This window comes from Balaenoptera physalus, assembly GCF_965194825.1.
Source record: "Balaenoptera physalus genome assembly, chromosome: 12".
Classification (NCBI taxonomy): Eukaryota; Metazoa; Chordata; class Mammalia; order Artiodactyla; family Balaenopteridae; genus Balaenoptera; species Balaenoptera physalus.
Genome location: NC_138897.1, coordinates 47785873 through 47808518, shown reverse-complemented (window position 1 = coordinate 47808518; position 22646 = coordinate 47785873). Strand labels below are relative to the sequence as shown.

The following is a 22646-nucleotide window of genomic DNA, read 5'->3' as shown; positions in this document are numbered from 1 at the left end:
GGTTGCTGAAAACTGTCACACAACAGTTGTTTCTTTCATCTCTGCCTAACTGTCTTAAAAGAAGTTCTTCATGAAAACCGAGAACGAAAAATGTCAGCCTGGTTTCCATAACTCTGTGAAACACTGCAAAGGTACAGTCCTTTCATGGAGAGACCCAAATATAGAAGAAAATCCACTAAATGGGCAAGACTTTGAGCAGTAAGTCTAGTTGTATATTCTCCTTAGAACAAAGATAATCTACAGTTATATTTTACCCCATTTCTTTGGCAGCAGCCAAATGGTATAGAGACGTGAAAAAGAACAGTTTGGAGTATTTTTAAAGAGAAGTTGGAGGAAGGATGATATTTGATAGATCTTTCACAATAGGCTAAGGGCTTAAAATGTTCATATCCATGTTAATTTCCAAAAAAACCCCAGGTTTGCTCAGTGGGATCATGAATTGCGTGGCAATTAAAGCGGGGGTAGAGGATACACATGAGCGGGCACTGGGGGCTTCCGTCACCATGTTGATCTGAGTACCCAGTTTGCCAACAAAGTACCCAATCTTAAGATCTTGATAAAATACAAAAATCTGAGAAGCTTGCCAACTTCTCTGTGGCAGAGCACTTGTATTTGATGCCTTTAATTAGAGGGGATAGTTACTTGTCCTCAGTAGATGGACAGTTACTTTTGACTTGGCCCTGTATCTCTTGCCCATTCTTTCTCTAACACAACTATATATGAACCTCAGAATGTTTTATATGCTACCTTTTTTCCCCCCACACATTAAATTTAATCAGTGAAATCACATTGCAGTAAAAGAAATGAAGCAACTGGAAGATTTCCCTTGGAGTCATTGCTCTTTTTACCTACTCCATCCCTAACAAATTACAGACCTTAAAAAATAATGGAATGAACTATTAAAAACTTTAAAAGATAGCTGTGGTAGGGGACTTCCCTGGTGGTACAGTGGTTAAGACTCCGTACTTCCACTGCCGGGGGCATGGGTTCAATCCCTGGTCAGGGAACTAAGACCCTGCATGCTGTGCTTCGTGGCCAAAATAAGTAAGTAAATGAATAAATTTTTAAAAAGAAAAGAAAGAAGACAATAAAAAAGAAAAACATTAAAAAAAATATCTGTGATGCCCTGAGAGATATTACCTGAGCCTGAGGGGTTGCCTTTCAGGATGTGGTCATGTTCTAAACCAGCTACTGAAACTTGGGGTTACCTCTCTTAGCCACAATATCAGTCTGGAAAACAAGGCTTTTCAGAAATGGAAGTGACACTTCTCACAATTCTTCTCTACAGCTGTAGGTTCTGTTGGCCTGTGGGAAGGATACTTCCAAGAAATGAGCTAGACAACTGACCATTTCACACCACGCAGGCCACTATGGGAAGAGACAAACAGAAGAGCTATGTATTGCCTGCCATCATTGATCCTGAGTACCTGCGGAATAAAAGATGTCCAAAAACCAAAAGGGGTTGGAATGAGGGTCCACGAGAACACCTGAAGCATTTCTCATTCTGCTCTGCAGAAAGAAAAATATTGTCAAAGCAATCCTTGCAGGCAGAGACAAATCTCATTTCCTGACATGACGCCCCACCTGGCAAATACCCTGAGTCATTTAATTGCTAGTGAAAGAAAAGAAAATATGGAAGGAGTAGTGGAGCTGGTTCACCATAACTACTAGCTATGGCTTTGGAATAAGGCACAGAAATAGTGCAACTAATGCAATATTTATCTAGATTTCTTTGCTGTCAGCTGTCAAGTGTCTGAGGATTAAAAACAGATGCCTCATTTTCTTAAGTTTTATTTCCACTATTGTATACAGGGGATAGTAGCGGTACTTAAATATACTAATTAGTCCATTAACTGTATAATTTCAATTATTACGGAACTAAAAGAGGTAAGACTATTCTTTGGTGATCCGGCCTCAGAAAGTGGGGCTTCTTAACATCACCTCTCTTTCTCTGTGCAATAGCTGGACAGGACTTAGATTTAGTTATATTTGGGGAAAATGAGGTTGTTTGTGGTTTAAGTGAAATAGGTGGTAAGTTTTCAGTAGAATTATCTTTGGATGTACAAGAAAGTTGCGTGATGTGTGATGGTGTGATGTGTGTGTATGTGTGTGTGTGTGTGCGTTTGTGTGTCTGTGCGTTAGCAGCAAAATGATGATATGTATTAGGCACCCATAGGGACAGAAACCTAGTTCATACAATCCCCTCCTAGTACACAAGTGTAGCCTCCAAGAAGCATGATCACTTGCCACCCTGGAAAAATTTGGAGCTTTGAGACAGAGAAAAAGGGAGTCATTGGAACTAGGTCTTTTTATGTTAATCTTTAGAAAGAAAGTATAACAATTATGGTCGATGGAGTTCCCATCCTTTAAAAAAAAATTAGAGCTGCCTTTAGTTCTTGTCTTTCCAGATTCTTAGGCAACCAAGTCCTTTATGAAATTTTGTGAGAAAGTCCAGTGCCCCTTCCATAGATTCCCATTTTTTGTACTGTTTTTGCTTAATTTAGCCAAAGACAATTTTTAACTTGAAAAAAGAAAGCTTAACTAATGCATAATATTTGTTTTACTTCTGAAAAATCTGAGGAACAGAAATGTTAAGTGACTTGACTGGGTTCAGTTAAAAATACAAAGTACATGTTAAAAGGACTTGAGGTCATGTAATAAAATATAGTCACAGAACTAGAGGATGCTAAATTTGAAAAGAGAACACTTTTAGGGGTTGTAGGGAGAGATATAATTTAATCCAATATTTGAACATTTTAATGTGTTTTTATTACCTGTCAGAAGATTAAAGATTAGAAGTTATACAGATCAGTTTTTTGTGAAGTATATGAGAAGTCACTCTGACAAAATTATCAAAAGATCAAATAAGTTTCTCTCTAGAGGTGTTTAATTATGAAACGTAAGCTATTGGAGGGCAAGTTCTAGTTCTTATTCCTTTATTAATCTGTGATTAGCGCATGGTAATTATACAATAACTATTTGTTGAATTGGACAATCACAGGAGATCACAATCACATATCTATTTAGTGTCTGTTTAAATAAACTGTGAGTCTTTTTACTTCTCTTTATATGTTTGTGAACTATTTATTTATTAATAAATATTGTGTTACTGCATTAGACACTGGTAGGAAGAATCTAAAAGTGCCCCTCCCCACAAGATTCCACACCCTAATTCCTAGAACCTATAAATATGATGAGATATTACTCCTGTGATTATGGTATGTCATATGGTACAGAGGATGTTTAATAGGGAGATTACCTGACTGGGCTTGATCAATTACATGAACAGTTAAAAGCACAGAGCTCTCTCCAGTTAGTGGCAGAAAAGGAAGTTAGAGAGATCCAAAGCACAAAAGGTTTCTCACTGTGCCACTGATGGCTTGAAGATGGAGGAGGTCACATAAGAGAATGCAAGCAGTGTTAAGGGGCAGGGCTGACAGCTGATGAGGAAACAGGGACCTCAGTCCTACAACCACAAGGAAGTAACCTCTGCCTACAACTTGAATAAGCTCTGAAGTGGATTCTTTACCAGTCTCCTGATAAGAGGTTAGACAGGTTGACACCTTGAGTTTACCCTTTGTGATACCCGGAGCTTAGAACCTAGTTGAACTTGCCTCAACTCTTGACCTATAGAGCTGTTAAGCTTGTGGTAATTTATTACACAGCAATATAAAATGAATACGGTGACAAACATCAAGGAATGTCTATGGTGTATTAAGATAGGTAATACCACTCAAAATTATTCAAGTATATTTCAATGACTGGTGTGTATCAGTGTTTCTCAAACTTTAATTGCTTCAGAATTTCCTGGGTAGATTGTTAACAATACAGATTCCCTTGGGCACTAAAAACTTCTAACCCAATAAAAATCTGAAGTCTTGGTTTCATTTATCTTGGTCAGGGGCAGGAAGCAATTCTAGAATCTAGAAGCAATTCTTTTACAAGAGTTTTGGGGCCACATGTGAGAAATTAATGTAGATCATCTCCCACAACTAACTGGTTGAATATGCAATTGTGGGAGGTAAGTGTTGATACTAAGAGAACTGAATATGACTGACAGCTCTCAAATCTGAGCTCAGTAAGACAGAATCTAAGTATATTTTAATGCCATTTAACAAATCTCTAGGAAATTGTCAGAAAAAGAGTCCAGCCAAATATTCTCTCCCTTGATCAAAACTAATAAACAAGAGCCAGTCTGGGCCCACTTTTTAAAAGACTCCTAAAAGGATATGATTTTGCCCAAAGAGCTTATTTCAATACATACTGAAGAACTAAAGATGTTATTTTTGGGAAAAAGGATCACTTTGATTACCTTGATTAACAAACTCCTAGGCAAGAAGGTCTTTACCAAGGTCAAGTGTATGTTTACAAAGTCAAGAATCTTTACCCATAGAGCAGAACTGTGTACCAACTATGGGTATCACATGTGCTGAAATCATTGTCAGTTTTTGCTTGCATAGTAGGTAAAGAGTATCATTCTAGGAAAAATTGTCAAAATCTTCCAAATTTGTTCTCAGTGTCCCTCATGTTCTTTTTCCCATCTTCACAGCAAATCCACAAGCTATCTGTGTGCACATTGGCTCTCTGTAAGCCACTTTACTGAGAAACAGATTGACAGATTGACTGATTGATTATCCCTTGACTGAAGTTCCCCCACAGGAAAATGCTACTTCAGCTAGGCACTTGTAATTTAAACGTTTTATCTCTAATTGTGGAATGAAAGGCTTTTCTCGTGGTATTTTCAGCCATTAGCAAGCAGATGAAGAAAAGAAATCCTGCAGTCATCTAGACCTAATTCATTCCCAGGTTTTCAGAGTAACTTAGAGGTGAATGATTAGAGTACATGATCTGTGATGTTTTCTCCTAACCCTCCTACTCTCACAAAAGTCCCTCTCCCTCCTGCAGTGGGTGAGCCAGGACCACTCAACAAGGAAGCTGAAGCTCTCATGCCAACATCCTGAAACTTCAAGAAACCTGAGCCACCAAGCACTTCTTGGACTTAATAAGCAAATCCTACACTGAGAATTCTGAAAGGTTCTCCACACACTCCTTCCTCTTACGCACTGGTCATTTGCTGGTTTGCTCTCAGATCCATTCTTCTCCCTTTCTTTGCAAACCATTTCCCAGGTTTCCTTGACTATTGTCTTATGACTTGGTTTAAACAATGGGAGATACTGGCAGAGACAGGAGGGGAGAAAGAGAAAATGTCTGGGTATCCCCACTCCCCATCCCACACATACACCCTCTCTGATTCAGGAGACCTCTCTGTCTCCAACTCAGGGGGCATCTTCTGTGTGTCTGTTTCCCAGTAGGTAGCTCTGGCTCTTGGCCTCTAGTAACGCCAACTCCTCCCCAGCTTTTCCACCTCTAGCTCTAGCAGAGGTTTCCTTCTGTTATTAATCCCTGCATTGCTTCACACATTGCAAAGAGTGCCTTGTATTAAATTTTTCTAATGAATGACATGGAATGAACAACATTTTCCAGATTGGATCACAACTGATATAATTCACTTTACTTTGGCCTCAAGACTTCTGTTTTCTAGCACCTGTGATGTTCTTAGAGTCAATATTTTGTGACTTTTTTTCCTTCATAATGCCAATTCATTATCTGATATCCAAGAAGTTTTCCCTGAGCTTTCTGTACTATTTCTACCTCTGGGGTTGAAATCCATCATCGTCCATAACAGTGGTATTAATGAACTTATTGGCCATCTTGAAGGATTCAAGGTCACTAAGAGTTTTGGTGGCAATTATAAAGCATTATTATTTAGATGCTTGTCAAAGTATTGGTATCTTTCTAATAAACAATAAATTATTCTGATTTAAACAAAAAGATTCATCTGAGTAATGCCAATTGTTTTGAATCATTAAACATCTTAATTACACAAATCCTTTTGGTAGTCATTTCCTTTACAATATTCAAAACAGATCTGGGCATAAAATAAGATTATCAGTTTTTCTATTTTAAAGATCTTGATAAAGATAAAGAACTTATTTGCTCAAGTCACCTCGATGGTGACAAACATAGGATTAGAAACTGATTTCCTAATTTCAGACCAAATTTCTATCTAAATTGTACTGCTACACCTCAGCAGGAAACACAAGTCTAGGTATTGTGAGGAGAAGTGCCTGAAAAAGCAGTGCTACGTGGGGAAAGAAAAGACTTAACTTTCGATTTAGGAGGCTCTTAGAGACACTACCAAATTGAAAGGTGTCATCTAAGGTTACCCGTTTTGCAGTACTTCATAAAATCAGGAATCACAGTGAATAGCCTGCTACCACCTTCCCCTCACTTAACAAAGGCATTCTGCCTATGCTTCTTGTAATTAGCATAAACTGAACAGCCATGATATTTTTATAAATGCAGATGAACTTTCAATATCACCATGATTAGCAGAGTACTGGCTGACCAATGACATGATATTTATAACCAAAGACAATTCCATTTGACATTCAGGGCTGAATGATGTCAAACGATATTATTTTAGAAAACTTGCTAAAATTTTGAGTAAGTAGAAAAAAACAAAGAATTTACAATTATATGAGATCAAAGAAAACCGACATTAACATCAGTATTTAAAGGATACAGAAAATTAAAGTCCTCTTGTTGAAGGAGAACAGTAACATGTTTGTTACTTTTCTATTTAAAAAGTGATTTTCATCTCGTCATCACAAGAAAAATGAAATTTTTAACTATGTGCGGTAACGGATATTAACTAGACTTACTGTGGTTAGCATTTCACAACCTATACATCTATCAAATCATTATGCTGTACACCTAAAACTAATATAAGGTTGTATGTCAATTATATCTCAATTTAAAAAAATAAAGGAGTTGCACTCAGACCACAGTTAAGATCTATGCAAAGCACCATGAAGCCAGGGGCCCTGCAGCCACCTCAACAGGGTAAAGCTCTGATACCACTTATATTCCCACCATCACACCCATCACCCCAGATCACCAGAGTCTGGGCAAAGGATAGATGAGGGCCAATGGTCACACTCATCGGAAAGAGTATGAAACCTGGATGACCATGAATGGCTTTATTGCTATGAATGAGTATTCAGTAAGTGTACAACATGTGCATATGCCACCAGGTGCAAGGTTGAATAGTACTGTGAGTAAATACAAAAGAAATGGGGAGAAGGGGAGAAAGACCTACTTGCCCAACTCTAAAATAAACTTCTCTGCAAAAATAGCAAACGCTGTGCTTGCAATGTAGAGAGTAAACTATAAGTCAGGGATATTTATAAATAATAAAATGTTCAACTTTAATAACAGCAGGATCCTAGAGTGTTCATCATCAGTCCATAAAGCCTTCAGACATTTGTCACCACCCAGGGATAAAACGGTGAGACATTTTCAACAACAGACATAGTACTTGCTTTGGTTGTATTAACTGCAGGAACTTAACAAACAGTAAAGACAGAAGAGCTGTTTCCACATTTTACATTTCTACTTTACACTCTAAGTACTGAGTACCCTCCGTATACTTGAGTCAGTTTAAAGCTTTAATTGTATTAATCCTGAATTAAATAACCAAAGGTTAGTCTTAGCACCGATTTTGGGAAAAAGGAGGATCATGGTTCAAGGAAACCATGAAAGCCCTCAAAGCATTGACTTTGAAACCAAACAAACTCTTCCAAGTTGTGGATGGCTGAGGAGCTGACTCTAATTGAGCAGCCTGGGCAAAATCAGGGCAGCCATCCTGCCCTAAGTCCTCCTCTAGAGAAAGGCTCTCCCAGGCCCATCCCTACCAATGACCACGTAACAATGTTTGAAACAAGGTCAACTGGTTTAAAAAAAATGGTTGGAGGGTCACAGAGGTCCTGCTCTCTGTCTGGGGTGGAGCCTAACAGGTTCATCTCTCAAACCAAAAGCTGGAACCAGCATTCCAGACCAACCTCCCAGGCAACCAACAACTAGCCAGGGTCTGTTCTTTTTCTCTGCTGAGGTCAATTGCTTTATTTTGGAAGATGTTGTCCAGATCAGACAAAAAAAAAAAAAAAAAGGTAATTTTCATAACTGACCTAATTTATAATTTATAGGAACCCAGTGAAGTAAAATTCATAGGCATTGTTTGCCACATTTTACCAAAGTGAAAATAGTTGGGTCTTGAAAAGATCCTGTGATTCTCTAAAGGTAGCACAGTTAATGAATGACAAAGCTGGCACTAAATGGCAGACGTCACAACCAGCCCTTGGAAACCACTATGCTCTATTAGCTCTCAAGGAAGGTAGGCTTTAGAGATGACTTGAGTATGGGGAGAGTAGAATATAAAGAAAGCAAACTAAGGAGGAAGAGGAGAAGGATGGGGAGGAGGAGGAAGACAAGATAAAGGCAACTTGGAACAAGCTCTACAACAGGGAGACAGCCAGTAGGCAGGAGAAGAGGTACTTGGTGAAGGGCACTGAGGCCAGGAATCATGGGATTAGGAAGAAATACCCTGGGAGGTGTCAGGAACCTGGTGAAATAAAGTGATCAAGTGATCGTCATTAGTGTTCGTGTAGGGGGTACTGAAGTTGGAGAAATACCCTCTAAGAACATAGCCTCTTCCTCTTGCTCTGATGCCCAAATCTGCTAAATCACAAACAATGAAAGGTTAAGCTTTTTTCTTTGCTGTGTGCCCTGAAGCTAGCATTATGACTTCTGTGGAGTGGATATTCAGCAAATGCCTCAAGAATTACATTGATTCCAAACCACATTGATTCTATTTTCTCAATTCTTGCTTTTCCTAGTTCAAAAATTTTATATTATATCATACATCAATTTTTCACACATGTAAGTCATTTTTCCCCAAATGTTTATGGCCCTTGCTTTAACATTCCTTTGCATAAAGTAGTATATATAACAAGTCGCCAAGTAGAAATATGATATTTTTAAAAAGTCAATGGAAGAAGAGAAAACATTTGGGGTTTTGCTGATGTTTTATTTATTACAGTAAAAGGACTGTCAAAAAGTAATGTCGGAGTGAGTTTGAGAAAAATAAAAATGACTAAGTATTAAAAGGATTCTCAGGTAATAAATATTCTTTTTAGAGAAGTTATATATGTTCATTTTGATTAATACTGTTTCTATCATGATAAATCACTGAACTCTCCTCAAATTGAAAATAAAACATCTGTCTTGGTTGACCATTAAAAAATAATATCTTTAAGTCTCTGTACTGATTGTATCCACTTAAACTCTTTGAATTATACCCAAATAAGAGCTGTTTACAAAGTGATTATTTCTAATTAGCCAAGAGCTGCTCAAAATATACTCCTCTCCCCCCACCCCCATGCTACTATACCAAAATTACCTAACCATGTCCATCTATAAAATTGTCCTTTAGCTAAAGTGCAGTGGATTCTGGTTTGAAAGCCCTAGTTTCTTGATTTAAGCCAGAGAAGAAACATTTACTGAGCTTTGAATGGCCAGTTTAGTGCGGTGTTCATTGCTGATGGCACATTTTCATGATCCTTTCTCAGTGGCTCTCCATTCATAGAAACTAAACAGGACAATTAATTATACTGAATACATCATTTTAGTGTATGAACATCCTCTCCATACTCCCTTCTGGAACAAATAAACCTGCCAACAGCCTACTGTCTTGGTAGCCACATGACCTCCAAGGTCAATACTGCCAAGGCAGGCACCTGACCAAAGAACCATCAAACCATAAAAGGTCAAAACCACAACCAATGTGGTCAAACCAGAAAGGTGATTTAGGTCAAAAAGGTTCCATCTCAGAATTTGAGCTAACTCCTCTCTCCTCAGTGTGTGGGCTAGTGACGAGTAGCATCAAAATCATCTGTGAACCTGTTAGAAACACTGAATGTCAGGTCTTACCCCAAACCTACTGGATCAGAATCTGCATTTTAATAAGACTCCCATTCTATACATGTGCATAATAAAATCTCAGAAGCCCAAACTCCTAACTGGGTTAGCAGTCACAGCTGAAGCAAAGTCACAAGGAAACACTGGGCTGAAGAGGTTACCAGGGTCCATGTTCAAGCCGAATTCAGCAGAGGAAGCCAGAGTGTGAGGACAGAGGGACACAGCGAAAAGGTACATAATAGAGGGACTATGTGGCAGGTTGGCCTCACATGGTGTCATCATAATTACTAATTGTGCCCCATTCGACTCTCAAATGTGTTCCTGTTTGGGCAACAGATTATATGATAACTCTGTATATAACTCAGTAAGATCAAAGTTAATTCACAGCCTGGTTGTTCCATACTTTCTGTTCTTGGATTCCTTAAATCACTGTCTCCCTTATTGTGACACATCATTCTTAAAAACACTGGCATCTCCCTTCTGCCCTCATTATTTGAAGTAACTGATGCAAATATATTTACTGTTTAATTAGTGCCTACTATGTACCATGAAAAATAATTAAAAATTATGTGCTGGGTACTTACTCTGTTATATCTATTCCTCAAAGCAGGCCCAGGTAATCTAATGTCACAGAGGCATATTCTGGGATCTTGATTAAATGACTTCCTCAAGGTCCCATAGGTGCCAAGGCCTGATTCACACTCAGGGCAGCTGATTCCACGGCCCTTGTCTTTTCCTCTCCACCCCATACCTCTCCAGGAGACGATCTCATGTCACCTAATTCTTCTGGTGATGCTGCAGACCCCAGCCATGAAAAGAAACCATGCTGGGACTTCCCTGGTGGTCCAGTGGGTAAGACTCCATGCTCCCAATGTAGGGGGCCTGGGTTCGATCCCTAGTCGGGGAACTAGATCCCGCATGCATGCCACAACTAAGAAGCCCACATGCCACAACTAAAGATCCCGCATGCCGCAACTAAGACCCTTCGTAGCCAAAATAAATAAATAAATATTAAAAAAAAAAAAGAAACCATGCTAGGCATGATTGTCTCTGAAGGCAGGAAACACTTTCTGTTTAAAGGATACTGTCCTCTATCTCTCAATTTTTCTGACAAAATGCTTGAGTGCTTTGTAGATATGAATTGAGCTTAATTTTTTGGACCAAAGAAAACAAGACATAGATTTTTTATTTTACTCTACTTAAACATTTTTTCCAAAAAATATACCTTTTTCTTACAGGCATCAAGGTATAATAACCAATCTGTAATAGTAAATATAGTGGCATAACAACGTAAAATAAATTAATGAATTAAACCAGGACAACATTTTACATTTACTCAACATGCATATCACTTCAGCTATTATTTACAACTGTTATTAAGACAGTGCATGCCCGGGTTAAATATCTACAGAATCCTGAATTTCAATTCTCTTATTACTTTTGCTTATTTTTCCTTTTAGGGGTGGGAAGAGGGAATAGGAAGTAAGACTATAGTGGGATGCAAGGCACAATGCTTGCCGCATAGCAGTGGCTCAACAAGTTCTAAATAAATCGCCCAGTAGATGGATGAAAGGAAGGAAGGAAAGGAGGAAGAAAGAAAGGAAGGTAGGCACATGCTCCTTGGTGATCAGAAAGAGAATATAATACTCTTCAAAAATCAGGATATTGAAATAGTTCTGGTTTTGCTGACTATGACTGATAATAAGATACTAATTGATTCTACTGAATAAAGTTTCTCAGATATAAGAATCAGAGAAGGTGAAAAACAAATGAAAGATGAAGGGGGACAGTAGGGAGAGCAAGTCATGGCAGGGGAGGGGAGGGAGGAGAGGAGAGATGAATGGGTGTAGAAGGGGCAGGGAGGGGAAGACAGGAGAGGGGAGGGTGGGGAGATAAAGAGGAGGGGAGAAGAGAGGAGGAGAGTGGTTGAGAAGGAACACTTATTTCAGTACGAATAACAATCACTTAGAGTTATCTGATTAACATGTGGGTCTCCCCCAGGACCCCAAGCTCTGAGAGAGCAGGGCCTAGGTCATTTTCACTCTCTGTTGTTATCTACCACAGCTCCTGTGCCCGAGTACTGTGCTTCTCTGTGATAAAGAATTGGATCCTTTTCTTTCCAGTGTCTCATGGACAAATAATTTGTAAAATTTAAAAACTAGAAACATACAAAATACAAACCCATTTATTTGTGATTAAATTCCACAGACATATAATTGCTCTGTTCCAAATCCATTACTCGCCATGGACCAGTAACAGTTTGCAGACCAACACTGGTCCACTAACGGCTCCTTGAAGAGCTTGACCTGATGGAAACTCATTAAAATTTAGTAAAATATATAAACATTATAGATATCTGAACATTAGCAGTTTAGCAATAAATTATAGGTATATCATGGTTTTTGTGGAATTTGATCTATTTATTTTCCTCATTTTATTGCCACCACAATTCTGGGAAGAAAACAGGGTGGTAACTATGACCCTTATTTTAAATGGTTACATTGATGACAAAGGACAGGCTTGTTTACTGTTGGTGACTCAGTAGAACAGAAGGGGACTCAGTTCTCTTGACCCCCAGGCCACTGCTTTCTCTGATAGGCCTGGGTGGCTCCTTTTTTCTGCCATCAAATTGGACATGTGGCATTAATTAGTGAGCTGTAAGCACTTTCGTTTTCACTTTCGGCTAGCAGACTCCAGTGAATCTCTAATTTACACATTTCAGCTCTGTAGACATTTGCAGACCAGTATTTTAAGAGCTAGTCTTTAATTTGGCTTAGCCTGCCTTTCAGTATCTATAACCTTAAAATGAGTATTTCATTGTCATTCCAGCAGAGACCCTGCCACAACTAATCAACGGTTCCCAAAAGACGTGTGTGGTCAATCCTATCCCACTTTGCTCTGGTCTGTAAATTGTTAGGTCTTTGGTAGTAAAAGCTGGCATACAACAACTCGTATAAAAACAATATGAAAACAATGACAACTTCAGCAAATCACTGGCAAAATGTTCTTTACAATCACTAATTCAAAATAATGATAAAAATGAAAAACACCTACATTCAAAATCTTAGTTACCATTTTTTAAAAAAGGGGTATATCTACAATCTATCATTCATCTATCTATCTTGCTGGAAAAGTACATAACAAACTGTTAACAAAAATTATCCATTAGGAGTACAGTGGGTTGAGAGTAGAAAATAGCAGGACTATTCCTTTTTCTTTGTAATTTTTGTATTTTTGGAAATTTCTCTCATGAATGTATATTTAAATGAATACATAATTTATTAATAATACATTGGTAATACAAGTGATTCTAGAAAGTCTAAATGTTTTATTCATGAATATGTATTTTAAAACAAATGTGTAATACTTTATTAACATCTTCTGTTACTCTATCCATTGAACTTTGAAATAAAACAACATGCAAGTCAGGTTCTCAGCCCTTCAGTAGACAGATGAGGAAACTACAGTGGAGGTACAGGGCTGAGATTCCAAGGGAAATCTATGCAATGCCAAAGTCTGTATGGCTCCTACCTCTCTATGCTGCCAGGCAATAAAAAATGAGTATATTGTAAAAAAAAAAAAAAAAAATGAGTATATTGTATCATTTAATGGAATCCCCTTTTCTTTCTAACTTAGGTAACATGGAGTGGATAAACAACAACAAAAAATATATCTGACATGCACCAGTAACAGTGACATAACCCAGAATTCTCTACCAAAATTGTTCATATAAGTTTGGTCAGAAGTATATTTTATATTTTAACTATCTACTGAATTTCCCCTCTGTTACTGTTAAATCAGTAAGAGATCCTTTTAGTTTCTAAAAGGTTAGATGTGGGTGCAGAGATCATGTTGAGTTTGCAAGGATCATGTAATGCACTGTGGATAATTTCATCGGATAACCGAAACTATTCTAGGATGGAGAAAGCATGACGCAAATATTTGCCAGATTACAAATCTAATTTTCTATCACACGTCCAGTAATGCATAATTTGCTTCTCACTGATAATTCCCCAAAACTCAAACACTTAAAATATATTTAAAATAAAAGAGTTACTAATAATATCATGTGAGTCCCACCACTGCTATTTCTCTTGAAATAGTTTCAACTATATCATAGTTGAAAACTATCATATAAATTTTAAGAGAGGATGGTTCACTAAGAAAACTAAGACTTGGGGTCAAGAAGAAAACATGCTCAATTAACAGGCTAAAATTCTAAGCTCTAAGGAAACCTTAAGAGAAGAACTTGGGAAAGATATCGTAAGGATTTGTAACAAAAAATAAACAGGGAAAAAAAATCACATTTTTGAGCCTTTTTTCCCCCACTCCCCACTGTGAAGAATGACAAACAGAGGAAAGAACTAAAGGCAAAGAAGATTCCTGATATTCTCTATTTTCCAGGTGCTAAGAGAAGCACATGTCTCCTTCCTGTTATGGGTAACAGTCACCCCTTGGGACCTTATTAGCTACAGTAAAAAAAAAAAAAATTAGTCATCACTTTTAAATTTCCTACTTGCTTAAAGCAATTTCTAGAGAGAGGATATACGTATGTAGCATTCTCTAATAAAGTCATGGCTTCTGGGATTTTCTAAATTTTGAAAACTTCTTTCCAGCTATTAGAAAAGCATTATATGTAATTTTTCATTCTATTTCTTATTTTTTTAACTAATAGGAGTGACCGTTATTAGACAAGGTTGGAAGACATAGATAGCATCAATCAAGTTAATTTCTTACTCTCCTTTCAAAATCTACCTTAGGTTTGTTCCACAAATCATTATATTAGCTATAGTAAAATGTGGATTGCTGTCCTTAATATTTATTATACAAGGCTAAATTTTACAATCCTATAGTTAGCTCTTACTAAGAGGTATGAGATATCAGTGATTCTGTCATAGATAAAGCAATAGTTTTCAAAGAGGCTTTGAAACAAAGAGGCTTTGTTGCATTAAGTTTTGCATGCAATTTAAAAGTACAGAATCAGCCTGCAGGATAAAATCATACATAGACATGAACTCAGGACCAAAAAGTGAAAACCTTTCTCTACAGGTCACAAAGTTTGAATATCTTTAGTATATTTTGATGTTTTGACTCAGATATTGACCCACAGACTCCTTTGTAGACCTGATTATAAACTCTACCCTTTCTTTTCTCTGGCTCTAATTTTCTTATTCTTCTCTACAACACATTCAGTGAAACCTATGAATGAAGTCTGCGTAGAGAAAGAAGCAAGTTCCCTAGCTACAAATAGTACCCTCACTTTTAAAAATGAAAAGCTCTCAAGACCTCCCTCCCACCAAGCCCCTTTCTCTCTGTAAGTTTGAAAAAGAAAATTGTGCCAGAAAACATGATCGTGTTTTCTAAAGTTTAAAGGAATATCTCCACCATTTCCTATCCCAATTGTTATGAACCCCAGTGCATTCACATTGAAGATCAGATGTTAGAAGAACTGTCTATGGATCTTTGATTAGAAATCTCCCAAAGTTGTAGGCAAAGTGAAAGGAGAGGTAGCATGTATATTCACAGACTGTTTATGAAACAATCAAAGACGTAAGAATAAGAAAGAAAAGGAAAGAAAATCCAGAGCAGTATTGAGACTTAAATTGGTGGATGAGGGATTGTGAGGGATTGCTATCATATATATTAAGCACCTAATACAGTGCAAGTTTCTTTGTATTAGTTAATCTCCTTTAATTCCCCAAACCATTCCTTGAAATAGTTATTATAGAGAAAAATTTTATCTGCTAAAGAAAAAGTGTATCTGCTAAGGCCTTCCTAGATGACCACCCCTACCTTGATGCCACATACTCCTTTCTGTTAGCACTTGTACTAACCTTCATCATAGTACGTTTCACAGTTGGGCAATAGATGGAATAATACTGTAGTTAAGAGAATGGGTTTTGCAGCCAGAAAAACATAAATTCAAATGCAGGTGTGTCACTTACAAGTTGGGTGGTTTGGACATAATCTCTCCAAGCCTCAGTTTTCTCACAGGGACAACAGAGACAGGTATAGTATTTACATTACATGACAACTGATACGATTAAAGAAGTTAATGTTTGCAGAGCATCTAGCCCCAGTCTGATCTATATCAAGAAATAGTTTGGTATCATATGTGAGGGGAGATGCAGCCTCTGGTTATCTTCATTTTCCTGCAGTGTGCCCAGGTAGAAAGACGTCCAGAGTAATGGTTTTAAATGCTCGTTGAATGAATGAATCAATGAATGGATGGACGAATAATCTTCTGAGTCTCATGACAGCATTCTTTCCATTAAAACCCCCAATTGTCAAAATATTAGACAATGTAATTTAATTAATAACTTACTTCGTGTAATTGTAATTGTTAATAAATGAATTTCACCCCCCCCAAAAAAAACCCTCCAATTGTCTTCATCATTTTCCTTTTCCTGGAATAGAATAAGTTTCTGTAATCTTAAGTGACTACTATCATTTATTAAACACCAAGTATGATGCAAGTGTCTTTACATTAGTTATCTCCTTTAATTCCCAAAATAATTCCATGATGTAGTCACTATACATAACAGTTGGACCAGACTGTGTCCAGTAGCCTGCTTACTGATAACACAAGGCTTATGTGTACATAGAAACCCAAGACAAGACAATAAAAATAATTGTTTCCTCATCATTACCTCTCCAAGGAGCATCCAAAATCAAGTTTCTACAATGTCTCATTTTAGAAATAAGAATGTGAGATAAAGAGTGAACTGGAATAATCCTAGGCTATTAGTTATACAACTTTAAAAATATTCCTTGACCTCTCTAAGCTTAACATTCCTCATTCAGAAAACTGAGACATAACAGTAATTATATGTGTCCGGCAGTATTTGATAATTAAATGTGATAATGTGTGCAAAAAGGTGCACTGCATAAGGATAAACGAATGAATTTTCTTTGAGGAGAGAGGTAGCTGCCTCCCCACCATCCCCTCCTTAGGGCATCTTCTTGAAAATACATAGGTGTGATAAGAGGACAAACCTGTTGATTTTTCCATGTAAGATTGGGACTTCTGACCCTTCAAACTGTAAACGCATGCCTCCAGAATTAGCTCAGGGCTTTCTTTCACAAGACGAACAGGAGACATCACAGATGCGTCTGTTTATCTCTCAAAGAGATAAAGAAGTTGGAATTGTTTTTTATTCTACATTACTGTATAAATATGTGTGAAATTGTCCAGACTCTGCAGTCGCTTTCATGTCACCTTACATCCTTACTCTGTAATAAATTGTGTTTTCTTTCTTGCTTCTATATAGGTATAGAGGGGTCTTTTGGGGGCAGGATTGTTTTTATTTCCCAAAAATTATAAAGTACCAAAAATGTTCGTTGTTGAGGCTGCTATCGTAATCATTACAATTATTATCATTTCAGGATGAGAGTAATAGAAAATTCTGCCAGTTATCCAGATAAAAAAGGCAATACAAAATACTTCTGTCCCTAGCTAATTGGGTAAGCTACAAAAGTGGTTTTCTCAAAAATTCGGCTAAATATATACTTTTTTCCTTTGTACTGAATTTATTTTTATCATATATTAATGCCAAGAGCAGAGTACAAAAGTTCCCTAGTTAAAAACTATTAAATTTTAGAATTGTCAGACTCCAGTAATGAAAGTTAAACTTCTTTTTGATCACACTAAAAAAGTTGTACTTCAAAAGGAAAATACATGTCAAGTTCTCACATATTCTAATTGCTATATACAAATATTACAGAGGAAACAAAATACAGAGAGTAGTAAAATAAATGCTAAGATGCTAGGAAATTTCATGTAGTAATGTGACCTTCTAAAATAAACTACATTATGAGTAAGATAACTACTATAGGGACTTCCCTGGTGGCGCAGTGGTTAAGAATCCGCCTGCCAATGTAGGGAACATAGGTTCGAGCCCTGGTCCGGGAAGATCCCACATGCCGCGGAGCAACTAAGCCCGTGTGCCACAACTACTGAAGCCCACGCACCTAGAGCCTGTGCTCTGCAACAAGAGAAGCCACCATAATGAGAAGCCTGCGCACCTCAACAAAGAGTAGCCCCCGCTCGCCACAACTAGAGAAAGCCCACGCGCAGCAACGAAGACCCAACGCAGCCAAAAAAACAAATAAATACAATAAATAAATTTATAAAAAACCAAAAAACCAAGATAACTACTATAATTAAATTCAGTATTTGTTTTTAAGGCTTATCTATCAAACAAGATGTCCAAAATCAAACTCACAGCTGCCGCAGTTACCATCGCCACTCTCCTCCCAAACCCCCTCCTCCTACTGACTTTCCCTCTGTCTAGCAATAGCACCCATGGGTTTCGGGTTTGAAGGTTCTTTAATGCTATCCAATCATTGGCAAAGTCTATCTTCTGCTTGTTTTATTACACTGCTTACCACAGATATTTTGATTTTCTATCTTACAGTCATTCTCACCAGATTGTTTTGATGAATGCCTGAACTTTAGCATTTTGCTCTGTAATTCTTACCATCTGTCTTGTTGCCTGTCACTTGGCAGAGGTCAGATAAACCTTGGTTGTATAAATTCACACATGAAATTCCATAGACTACATGTCTATAATTTCTTTTTCATCTCTTCCCTACATTTAATTGTCAGTGCTTTTATGCTAGCTTAGGCTCTCCATCCTATTCATTTCTCTATCACTCAGACCATCTATTCATCCTACCCCATATGTGTGGGATACATCTTCACAGAGAACTGCTCCTATTTTTCACTCTTGGTTCACAAACGCTCATTGGTCCCCAACTGCCCTCAAAAATATGTATCATCAAAAGCACAAAGCCCAGACTGATGTTCTGGTCTTACTACAACTGGATTTCAACAACTGCCCCAGCCATCTTCCCCATACACTATGCACCATGCCACCCATTTGCTTCCATGCAACCCTAAGAAAACATAAATTTAGCATCTTACAAATTTGTCCTGAGACATACAAAGTAAAACTTAAAGAATTAAAGTAAAATTTGAAGAGAAGATTTTTACATCAACATAAGTCCCAAAATTTTAAAAAGAGAAGAGGCATCATTGTTAAATCAGTTCTCAAGTGGCCTTCCAACCAACAATGTGTCATAGAATCAAATCTTACATAGTCAAATTGAACCTTTGTTTGATTTTTAAAAGCAAGTACAAAAAGTGTTCATATCACAGTATTACCTTTTGTGCTGAAGATTTTTATTTTTAATATTTACTATAATACACATGCCAATCATCAACCATACTGGGTAGTTTTGGAACCTATCCTCAGTTTACATAGTAACTGACCATTAGCAAATCATGTATTAATGGCTCCCAAGTGGGTTTGTTTGTTGAGTTCTCCAGCAGAAGTTTATGTTGTAATTTTTCCTGTGCCATTGTTTCCTCTTTCTCTTTTCTGTATTCTGGTTCCCCATGCAAACGCTCAGACCATTTCTAGATCACCTAGTAACCCCAGAGCTTTCAGAAGACCTTTACATACTGAGGATTTTTATCCTTAAAACTGACTTTTGGACTTTCCAAATGACATTTCAAACCTCTGAGACCTGTTCAAGAATGGAGCAACTTGCTCTTTCAAAACTCCTGAAGCAGTGCCTTTCAAGGAATAATTAGGCTTTGGAGGATGACCTGTTCCCTCTCCAAGCAAGACCTTGACAGACTAGGAGCCCAAAGCAAACCCTGCCTCAGGGATGTGACAAATTCCCACTAGTCTTCAACCTACAGCATCTGGGTCCAGTTCAATCACTACTGTATTTCTAAAATAATGATGATGATGGTGATGATAATAACAACCACAGAACACAGGAAATGGAAAATTCTAAGTGATATAACGAATTTTGAGGGTTTTTTCTTTACACTGGTTAAGAATATCTCTCAAAAAACATTGGTTAAGGTAGTGAATGGACTAAATCCTTGATTTACGTTTCAATTATTATTCAATTATATATTTGTACATTTCATTCTGTTATCTCAGTAAATGGTGCCCATTTTTTATTAGCCATCCTTCTTCTTTCCCAGTCCTGTTCTATTCATTCTGAGCTTAGCATCATATAGTAGACCCGAAGTTTCTCCCTTTTTAGCATAAGGTCATTCATTGGTTTGCTCACTTTTGCCCAAAGTCTACGAAGAGAGATAAGTAACTCTAGTTTGCTTTCTGCAGGGCTGGGCGTTGAGGATGGGGGTCGGGGGGAGAACAGCAGATTTGCTTTTCCTCTCTGTGATTTTTAAGGGTCCTACCCTGAACTAGTGACAGAAATCATAGAAAAGAGGTTGTTACAATAATTTGCAATCTTTTAATGAAAGGGGTTCCTGACTTCCTGCTTTGTCTCCATTTTCTTGAGAGCACCAGGCTTCTGCATGGTTACAAGTTGAATGCTGTTAAGCCAAGTACCACCCTTATGGTTTTGTGTGTTTTTCCTGACATATGAAGAGAATAATTTTACGTAGCCTTTTAATATAATTGTTCCTTTAAATCTAAAACATGTAGTCTATTCTAGCATTAAGTTTAAGAGAAAAGCAGTATATATGTGATCTGTGCTCTGCTTTTCCAGCAGCACCTAAATCTCGTTCATTCTGATAAAGCAGCACATATCAAATGGCAATTAAATATTTTTATGATAATGGCTATATTTAGCATAGACTGTGATGGTAGTTGTAGTGCGCTAGTACATTAGTAGCCTAGGATTTGGTCCATGGGAAACAAAACTCACTTTCTAAATACACACTATACATATATGGTCACAATCAAAACATCTGAAAAACATGATGAACACAGCATGATACAATTTTTACCATAAATGCTTTAAATAAAAAACATATGTACTTTCAGGGTAATACACACTGATAGTCAAAACCACTCAATTTACATATTAGTAATATCATATGTAAAATCTATATATTTTTGAAAAAGAATTTTTTTAATTTTCAGTTGTGGATTAAAGTGTACTTTGAAGTAATTAAGTTTTTGACAGACTGGACATCTCCACAATAGCTATCAAAATCAAACATTTCAAATCCATAACAAGGTTTCCCAGCACTTTAGCTAGAATACATGCAATCCTTACTAACTGCATAAAAAATGTACAAATTCAACCAAGGGGGAAAAAATCTAAATAAATCCGTATAGACAGCCCCCCCAGAACAAAATCCATTTGAGGCAAGCAACAGAAAATCCTGAAAGATTTACACATCTCACATGCTTTATGCTGAGAAGTTGAAGTAGCAGCTCAAATAGAAAAGCTAAATAAATTAATCTTAAATAAATTAATCTTACCCAAAGAATACCATTTTATAATTTTATAACTACCTTAAAAGAACTCTACCACTTGTATGCTTCTAAAAGCATTTTCAAAAAATGTATGCATAACAGAAAAAGAACATTTACAATCCTAAAATGAATTCTCATCACTTTGAGTGTTGAAGAAACACACCTGCTTAGACATATAGGTTTTTTCATGAGTTTCTTTTTCTTTCTCTCAATGAAATTTTCAATTTAAATGCACAAAAACCTAGGGTAAATAAATTAAGTGCCCAAAGCATATAATACATATATATATATATATTGCCTATCTAATTTTGACTTGCTCCCAGGATTTTAGATGGACGTTTCGAAAGTATTTAAAATTTGTCCTCAAGTTCCTGATGTGGTCAACCCTTTAAATACCATCTAAACTAGGAAAACATTGGCAGTCTCATCAGAGTCTCCTGCTGTCCTTCTACTGCTGCATGGGACAGTCTTCAACAAGACTTAGACAAACCTCATTCATCAATATTCTACTCTGGAGGAGCTGACACTTACTGTGAATTCTGCTCTTCAACTTAAATACCAGTGTCTGTGGCAGGCCAATTCTATCATGGCAGAGACAGCATCCCTCAGGCGAGGTCCAACCTTTCTCTCCAAGTGCACCCAGGGATTAGTCTGACTTCCCCTAAATTCTCTCCTCTGCACAGTAAGAGCTAATCTTTCCTGTATGAAGCAGGAGATGGTGTTGCTATGACAACAGAGCACATTCTAGCAGTGGGACTACGGAGATGAGCCTTCAAAGACTCAGGGAAACATTCACTCAGTTTTCCTCCAGGGCTATGGGCTCCTTCCTTTAGGATTTAATCTCCCAACAAGTTTACTGACAGGCTGGGTTGCTGATTATCTATGCATTTTGCTACGGGGTGAGCACTGGTTAAGAACATGGCTGGAAGATCACAGCATTCTTTAATAAAAGTGCCATTCTTGGTTATATTAAATTTCCAATTTTAAATGCTCTGTATAGCTCTTTTAAAACACTACCCTCTCTTAAATTTAAATCATTCTGCTTACTCTAAGTTTTTCTAAAATGATATTAGTATGTTGCGAACGGCATTATCAAGGGGAAGGCTTTATCTTTTTTTGTTGTTTGTACATCATCACCATTGTATCAACTTGAAGGTTAGATATACACACACACACACACACACACACACACACACACACACACATCCATTTTCTCTCTCCAGCATAAACGTCTGGAGCCTTGAGGTTTCAGGGTGGGGGAGGGGATATGCTAACATAAGCAAATCCTTGCAGCCACATTTTGCATACATATATTAGCCAGAGAATAATCACAATGAGCATTAATCATTTAGAAAAATAATCATCAGTGGAATTTAAGTGTCTTTGCAACAGCAGAAGAGATCTAGTATCAGGTCATACTGTATGAGGGCAGATTTATATATTATTTTCAAACAGCAGTTATATTTTTGGAAAATTATTAACATATACATTATTAAATATTTTAAATAGTCGTTAATGTATTTGAATTGCCCTAATTGTGTCCTATTTTGAATATTCATTTTTCTTCAGAAACAT

At 37.2% G+C, this 22646-nt stretch overlaps 1 protein-coding gene and 1 long non-coding RNA gene across 11 annotated transcripts in view; one reads left to right on the top strand and one right to left on the bottom strand.

The window, feature by feature from the left end:
• Positions 1–22646, top strand: part of LOC309639260 — a 433950-nt gene that overhangs the window by 213795 nt on the left and 197509 nt on the right. The window lies entirely within an intron of this gene.
• Positions 1–22646, bottom strand: part of NOL4 (nucleolar protein 4) — a 401283-nt gene that overhangs the window by 196962 nt on the left and 181675 nt on the right. Inside the window, exon 1 of one of the 10 annotated variants that reach the window (XM_082416112.1) lies at positions 21603–21700. The exons of the other annotated variants lie outside the window; for them this stretch is intronic. The gene's annotated coding sequence lies outside the window, so the exon portion shown is untranslated. Of the gene's footprint in view, positions 1–21602; positions 21701–22646 lie in introns of those variants that run through there. 10 annotated transcript variants of the gene reach the window in all.